Below are 8,690 nucleotides of genomic sequence, written 5' to 3'. Positions count from 1 at the left end.
TTTACAGGTGCTTGAGTAATGGAGTCCAAGTGAAAGAAAAGCCAATAACTCACTGGACAGATTTTTATAAGCATTCTCTTCAGAGAGAACGGATCTGAATACCATACAGTTCTGAAGCAGAAGCACAACTTTGATATTAATTGGGATGGGCAAAAGCTATACGTTTTTTTTCCTCTTCTTTTGACAGTTTGAAGATGAGTTGCTCCATTTCTGGACCAGGCAATGTGTACTAAAGAGCAAAAAGAGACAATTCAGGTGTTCACGCAGGCAAAGAGCTTACATTAGCTAAATCTACCAGGGGTGCTCAGAAGCAATCTGCAAGTAGAAAACTGAAGTGCAGGACCATATTGGACATAGAGAGCAGAGAACTGCAGCTATGCTTTCATGTGCAGCTTTGTGAAACAAAAGCTGCTACCAACCTGAGTTTACTGCAGTGACCCCAGAGTTGACATTGGGCCTCCAAAGGTCTCTTCCCAACCCATGTTATCCTGTGATCCTCTCTCATCTCAGCCCCTCACCTCTTGCCAGCACGAGTAGCATAGCAGACATTGATTCAAGCTCTTTGAGAACTGTTATTTGTATTACAAATCCAGGGCACTATTAAGCATGGTCTGCAGGCTCAGAAGAAGAAATAAAAAGCACATTAGGAGTGAACGCTGAGCTGATGTGCTGAATTCAGCAGTGATTTAATAGGTATGTGGGTGTTGGATGTCAGAAAGACCCATCATCTAATCTGACTCCCGAATACATGGGCTGAAGTGTTTTAGTTTAGCCAGTGATCTGCAGCAAACACTTCTCTGCAAAGATTATTTTGCTCATAAATGCAGTAGCATGAGAGGCATCTTTAGAAGCTGAGATACCTTGAGGGCTGAAATACTTTTGAGGATGTTAGCATAGGAAAGAGGCACTGAAATCCTCTTGCAGACCTGGTGCTGCTCACTTAACTATTAAAGGAAAAAAAGGAAGCCTCGACTGAGATTTAAGATCTCAGAGAAAAGCATTTCCTCCTCCAGTTGCCCCTGCTCTCTCCACAGGACTCTCAACCTGTGGTTAGGTCTGGGCTCACATCAAACTCAAAAGGGCTGTAAGATAGTCCCAGACTCAGATAACTTCTTCAATATTTGGGGGACTAAAGATGATAAAACTCGCCCTTCTCTGTGTCAAAGTTCACATATGCACCTTTCATTTTTAATCCAATCATGTTAAAAATGCCATTCTGTTCTGGAGTTACCTACATTTTGGCATCCAGGTAGAGGTTTGAGCATGCTGACCAGGCTGACATACCATCAATGGAGACCTAGTGGTCAATTTAGTAACCAGCTTATGCCAACTTGGATGTCCCAAGCTGTTCCTTGGCCTCCCTCTGCTCTCCAGCAGCCCATGGGTCTTCCGTAGGTGCTGCACCTGCAGAAGATGTGGTTCAAATCTTGGTCTGCTTCACTGCTATTTTGCATGACAGGGTTTCACCTGGCCATAAGGCAGAGAGCAGGGATGATTTAATGCTCAGCTGCAAGCTGGAGGCAAACTGGAGGTCGTCCCTGGCTCAAATGATCTGTCAGACTTTGTGGCCTCCTGCCCTCGAGGGCCCTTCTGCTGCCTGGGATAATTGGCATTTATGAGCTGTTCTTTAGAGCCACATGTGGAGACGATCGTTTTCAAATCCCAAGGCTGGAATTCACTTCTGTAATGAGACCAAAAGATGCATAAAAACAAATAAGGATAAAAATAGTCACAAATCAAACACCAGCTGGCTGCTAATTGCACCTTCTCTTTGTTCACCTGGTGCATTTAGTGAAGTCAAACAATGTTCTTATTGATGGGAGCCCCAGCTGCATTCTCTTTGCAAAATTTCCCCCAAACTGAGCTGACAGGGTACACAGTGCTCTGTATTCCTGCCTCATGGGAACAGAGTGTTTTGTAGGCCTGACCAGAGCCAGAAGCTTGGCTCTGCTTTTCACTTGTGCTCACTGCCAAGAGCAGCCTCTACCCTATTTTTCAATCTCTCAACTTCCAACTCTTTGACCCTATAAGAAAGGTTTCCTTTCTCCTACCAGGGGAAGATCAGGTTTGATGTTAGGAAAAATTTCTTCTCAGAAAGAGCGGTGATGCATTGGAGCAGACTGCCCAGGGAGGTGGTGGGGTCACTGTCCCTGGAGGTGTTCAAGATGCAGATGTGACACTGAGGGATGTGGTTAGTGGGCATGGTGGGGATGGGTTGGGTTTGGACTAGATGATCTTAGAGGTCTTTTCCAACCATAATGATTCCTATGCCTTTGCCAAATTCAAAAGGATTTTATGTCTACACTCATCTCCGGAGCACACAGCGTAATTCCCTTTCAATGTCTGGGGTCTTAGGTTGCAGGCAAGGCAGATTTTCAAGCTTTTCTCCTCAGCCCTGGGGCAAGAAATAGCAAACTGCCACTCCTGATACAGATGCAGTCACCGAGAGACGTCAGTGCTGCCTTCGGCCTAAAGTCAAGCTGAATGCCTCTGATCCCAACCACCTTCAAGTTACTGCATGACTGACATTCAGCTGATCTTCACATTCTAAAGGGAAATGAAACAAAACTCAGATCATTACAACAATCCACCAAAAAAAAAAAAAAAAGTTTCATGCTGTAAATCTTGGCATGTAGGCTCTACCAACATAAAAACAATCTATCCAGGAGAAGGCGTTCTCCCCACCCCACTAGCATTATTTGCACATTAAATCAGAACTGACAAAGCAATCTTTTCAGCTGAGCTGCTCTCATTCTTCTTTTTTTATCATGATGAAATAATTCCCCTTTTTAACCACTTCCAAAAGCTCGTACTGATGCATTATGGAAGTTGTGATGCGGATATCCAAGAGGATGGCATGTTTGACTTTTTTCAAAGCGGTAAACAGACAGGATGTTAATGAATTGGAGAAGTATTAAAAATGCTTTTGCAAAAGGAAATGTTTCTAACTGTCTAAACCATCGCAGCAACTATTGATTGCGTTTCCCCCACAACAAGGCAGGCGAAGGCTGATTTATGACAGCAACCCACCCTAACTATCTAACCAGATTTAATATAGTTGCCAGTCCGTGACACAATGATGTATACCTTTGAGGCAATCTAGAAAATAATTTGCAAGGAATAACAGTTTGTTCTTCAGCAATCAGCCATAAAGCTGTCAGGGGAGGGTCTCCAGGCTGGTGATAGGACACTGATGGAGCAAGGAGGGACTGAGGGAAGAGGGGAGGATCTCAAATTTATGGACATGAGGATTTTCATGAGGCTGTGTTGTTACTGGTTTTATTTTAACCATAAACCAAAGGTAACACAGTCTCCATACACGGTGTTTATCCACCCTCACTTTTCATTGTCTGACAAAAATTCAAATGGGCCTTGCTGTGTAAGTTGACAATGCAGTCATCAGTTGTCTGGAGTCAGTATTTTCTGACAGCTCTGGAAGCAGCATCCCCATTGGGAGCCAGAGGCCAAAGTTATGAAGGGAAAAGGAAGGCAGAATCTCAGTTCACCTGCACTTTTTTGCTTCTTCACTTGAAACAAATACTGAAGTCACTGAGAAAGCAATCTCTTCCATACTGAAATACTTTGCAAGTCTAGGTAAAAAATTTTTCAGCATTTTTGCTTGGAGCAAAGCCTTGAATAAAACACAGTGTTTCACGAGGTTGGATCTTATGGGAAAGGCTGTTCAAAATGTCTCCTGGGAGTGTCTGCTGAAGAGGGCCTTGGTATGGGACCAGGGCTGAAAGGACTGGGGTAAGCCAGTGGTGTGATTTGGCTGCCTCACTAGGAAGAATACCCAAGTTCTGTGTTTCAGTCATGACTGTGATACAGCTAGGCAATAAATACAACAGCACCCATCCCTTCCACCTTTCCCATGCTGCCTTTTCTCTTCCATCACTAGGGCTCTCTGAATCCAGTTACAAGAGAATTGGTTATTTTGTGCTTTCTTCATTTCTTTGCACACTGCTATACTGCTCACCTTTAGGGTACATTGGCTTCTCAACCAAATCTCAAAGCATATCTGCTCCACAGGAGCACCAATACATCCTAAGGTGCTCTAAGTGAACCCCAGGGTGGAAAGCAAAGAGGGCATGACCATAGTGGACTTCAGGCGGAGTGACTTCAGGTAGAGTGTTGACACCTATTTCCCTAAGGAAAAATCCTTTCAGCAGCCTAGAAGCATCTATGGATGTCTTATTTACTGGAATAACAAAAACAACAACAGAAACTTAAGTTAACCACTGAACAGAGCCCTGGCTGGAAAACAAGCCAGGCATATTTTCTTTAGTTGACTAATTCTTGTTTATTTTTTGAAAGCTGCTGCTATAAAATGCACAATCCAATTACAATTTCCATGCTGAAAGAATGGCTTCTAATTATATTGTTTCTCATCATTGCTACAATCATTGCAAGAAAGAATGGATTAATGCTGTATGGTTTTGTTCCCTGTACAAGAATCAGATAGAGGCATTCTCAAATGATTTATAAAAGACACATTAAATAAACAAACAGTGTTTTTGCAACAGAAATAGACTGCACCATAAACAGGACAAATTGAAAAATACAGATTTGCTGCTATGTTCCAATGCATCAGAAATGAGGATAACACAGTAACCATGCATACTGAATATAAACTGTATGACATGAAATCAGGAGGGAAGCTCAAGTGACTTCTGAAATGTGAGTCTGGGCTTTGGGAGAGCTGGCTTGGTGTGTGGCCTGGCAGAAACCTTAAACATGACTTTGAGTAAGTCCTGGCCAAGGGGTACAGGAGTGCAGCTCCAGAGAGAGCCAGCCTAGTTGTCTCCAGGTAAGTGCAATCGTGCATGCTTTGGGTGTATGAGTTTCTCTTATGAGAGTTTGGCCAGAAATCTAGGCAATGTAGATCAGTGATTGAATGTGTCTACTTGAACACATCAGGGGTTTTGCTGCCTTGCTTCATTTCTTGCATGCTTAACTCCAAACACCCAATTCTACTATGTCTGAAGACTTTGGGAGATGGATTTGGATCTTGACCCAAAATCCTTCTGTGTTTTAGAACGAGGTTGGAACCAGAGTCTAGATTGGCATCCATGAAGCTCCGGTTGGCGACTCATCTGGAGTACTGTGTGCAGATGTGGAGTCCTCAGTGCAGGAGAGACACAGACCTGTAGGAGAGCATTCAGAGGAGGGCCACAAAAATGATCCAAGGGACATTTTGAGGACAGACTGAGAGATCTGGGATTGCTCAGTCTGGAGAAGGCTCTGAGATGACCTGATAGCGGCCTTTCAGTATCTAAAGGGGAGCTACAGGAAACAAGGGGACAGACTCTTAAGCAGGGCCTGTTGTGACAGGACAAGGGGAAATGGTTTCAGGCTTAAACAAGGCAGATTTCAGTTGGATATAAGGAAAAGGTCTTTTACAGTGGCAGTGGTGAGGCACTGGAACAGCTTACCCAGCGATGTGGTGGATGCCCCATCCCTGGAGACTTTCAAGGCCAGGCTGGATCAGGCCCTGGGCAACCCGATCTAACTGTGCATGTCCCTGTTCGTTGCAGGGGAGTCAGACTAAATAGGCTTAAAAGTCCCTTCCAACTCTAAAGATTCTATGATTGATTCCCAAATCATCCATACTGCAGGAGACAAAGTTCAGTGTCTGACTTGAACTCACCTACTACCAAAAGATAAATAAGGTCTATCTAGTTAAATGACTGCAGAGAAGCTTTCCCCGCCTATTGATTTTTCTCCTGGCAGCTATTGGTAGTTAGCAGCAAGACTTGCGGCCTAAAGGCAGAGCAAGAAAGGAGAGGATGACCTTGGGCAAGACACAGCCCTTTAGGTTGCGATTCCTCAGAAGCATTTCTAAGTGCAGAGGCACGCGTACATCAGTCATTAGATTCACAATGTCTATTGCCATTGCTCCTGAGCTACAAGACCCCTTCCTGCCTTTCTGCACAGTCAACCTCCTCCACACAATGGCTGAGGCTAAAGATCCTGAGCCAAATCGATCTTGTCCCACACATCTCAGAAAAGCAGGACTATTCCAGTTCCCAATGGCACTGCTCACTGCTGGCTGCCTTCAGTGTGCACAGCCTGCTGTATGAGACTCTACAGAAGATGCTTTTCTTCCAAGGAGCCTCATCTCCTTCTGCTGTCCTCTAGAGAGTCAGCAGAGGGTGACTATTTCATAGCTTAGTTTATTATGCACTGAGTTTCTGCTTCTGCTTTTGTTGTTGTGAACGAAAAATATACATACAAAATCTTTCATACGTGACAATTCATTTTTCTCCTCCCTACCTGTGCTCCTCCTCGTCAGCCCTCCAGCCTTGGGCAACAGAATAAAAGCAACAACAACAACAAATAGAACAGGTAAGCTCTTGAAGAAACAGCCTAAGACATTTCTTGTCCACATCAGAATGAAGATCAGTATTTCTCTAAGGCAGGTCCCATCTGACTGCCAAAGCCACTCAGTTCAGACAACATTACTCATACCAGACTGAAAAACAACAAGAAATAGCAGCATTGTTGGCAGGCTGAGAGCACAGGAAGGAAAACCAGCTGGGCTCTCTACCACCTCTCCCCAACTCAGATAAAGGGATATGATCATAAATCAATACAACATCCAGAAAGAATAAAGTAGTGCTGTTTTTGTTTTCATCTTCTATTTCTCCAGCACAGTTTCACACCTCGAGTTAAGAGAGGGAACTCAGAACTGTTTCGGTGTCAGAACCTGCCACCTAGAGAGCAAAACGAATGGAAACAGGTTGGAGGGTTGTTGTGGGTCTTTTGGTTTTTGTTGTTTGTATTTTTTTTTTTTTTAAGCAGCCATCTCATAGCATTACAGATGCGTTAGAAACTATAAATTCACTGCGCTGTCTTTTACAGCAACGAAACAGATTTTAAGAGACCTTTAATTATGTATCTGCACAGCACAGACATCATTACAGGCTATCGCGTCTACTCTCAGCACAAACACTGCCGCATGCAGTTTAGTGATTATGGGACAGGAAAGCTTTTTTTCCCTCCAGTTCCCTGAATTTGTAGTTTGTATAAACAGGCTGATTCATGTAATTCTTTCTGAGATCACATCACTACTGCAGAAAGCAGTGGGTTTTTAATGATCTGTTTGGGATGCTATGAGCAGCAGTGGATTGAAGGGAGGCTGAAGAGAGATGGAAGTCTTCCTCTTCTCCCGGTTGGTGGGATGGGAGAAAATGGCCTAAAGTTGTGCTGGGGGGATCAGATTGGATGTTAGGAATAATTCCTGAAAAAGCAGTAATGCACTGGCAGGGAGGTGGTGGAGTCACCATCTCTGGAGGTGTTCAAGAACCATGGAGATGCGGCACTGAAGGACATGGGTTAGTAGTAATGGTGGGGATGGGTTGAGGTTGGACTTGGTGATCTAAAAGGTCTTTTCCAACCTTAATGATTCAATGATTCCATGATTCTAAAACCCTCCCCATCACCATACAGCCGTGGTGCTCAGCACCCGCAGCCCTCAGCCCTGCCCCAGGAGGCACAGCCTGCTGCCAAGTGGCCACAACAGCACAGGGTTCCCCATCACCACCTCAAGAAGAAGCCAGAAGGTTCCTGCCCGTGTGATCAGACTTCCAGACAGTCCCTCTTAAGAAAAGCTTTAATCTTGACAAGCAAGAAGTGGCAGGCAATACTTCATTCCACAGTTTCAGCACAGTTAAAGAGCTTATTAGTTGGGAATCAGAAACCAGCTCCTGTGGTCGTTCTTGAAGCCACAGAGTTGTGCCTCAGTGCTCAGATTCCAACATTTCCCAGCTTATTTTGATATGCCTATCAGGGCACCCAGCCACCAGCCCTGCAGGGACGAGTGTCAGGGTCAGTCACTGCTCCAGGCCAAAGGACATTTTTTAACTACTTTCAGACCACCTAATTAGTGGCCTTCTGCCAGAGTGCAACCTCTAACCCACTCGTCACTGGTGAGGCCCATTAGCGAGTGCTCTCTCCTCACCTTAAGAGTTTAAATCTGCCATTCGATCCACAAAGAATTAAGTTTCATCTTCAGTTCAACTAAAATCACTTACACCATCTCAATGCAGCATCCATCCAATTCTAATGAGCGCTGTACCAGCGCCAGAGGAAACAGGAATCCGAGAGGATAAAACATATATAACAAAGGGGCAAAGAATTGGGGCAAGCCTCAGAAACTACAACAGCTGTTGAGAAAATCACCATCATTTTCTCAATAATCCCCTACGGTTTTAAGAACATCTTGACACTTCAGCGTCCATCTTTCAGGAGCCTCTCCTCCCTTCTCTGGCTCCCAAGCACAAAGATCTTATTTAACCAAAGGAATAGGCATAAATGTTTTCTTTTGTTAGTGAGTTTCAATAAATTGAGTTATAAACATCCATTTGCTAGAATCTAGCAAGCATCTTTTTATGTATAAAAAGAGTAACACTCTTTTGTCCAAAAACATTACATATAATATTAATTCTGGACAACAACAAAACCACAGAAGAAAGATCAGTGGCAGATCTCTTAATTAATTTCAAACTATAGTATATATATATTTATGGACAGCCTAGATCAAGGAGAATAAGGGGTGGAGAAGGGAGGATTATTTCTTGAAATCTAATGAGAATTTGAACAGCAACCTCAGACATGCTTCTCTTGCACATAAAACCTATTTATTGAGCTATAAAGTAGCCAGAGGTTAAGGCCCAAAACTAACATAACTT

The sequence above is a fragment of the Meleagris gallopavo genome, chromosome 4 (genome assembly GCF_905368555.1).
Source record: "Meleagris gallopavo chromosome 4, MGAL_WU_HG_1.1, whole genome shotgun sequence".
In the NCBI taxonomy this organism is placed as follows: domain Eukaryota; kingdom Metazoa; phylum Chordata; class Aves; order Galliformes; family Phasianidae; genus Meleagris; species Meleagris gallopavo.
The sequence above is the reverse complement of the archived record's forward strand: the minus strand, read 5'-3'. Positions refer to the sequence as shown.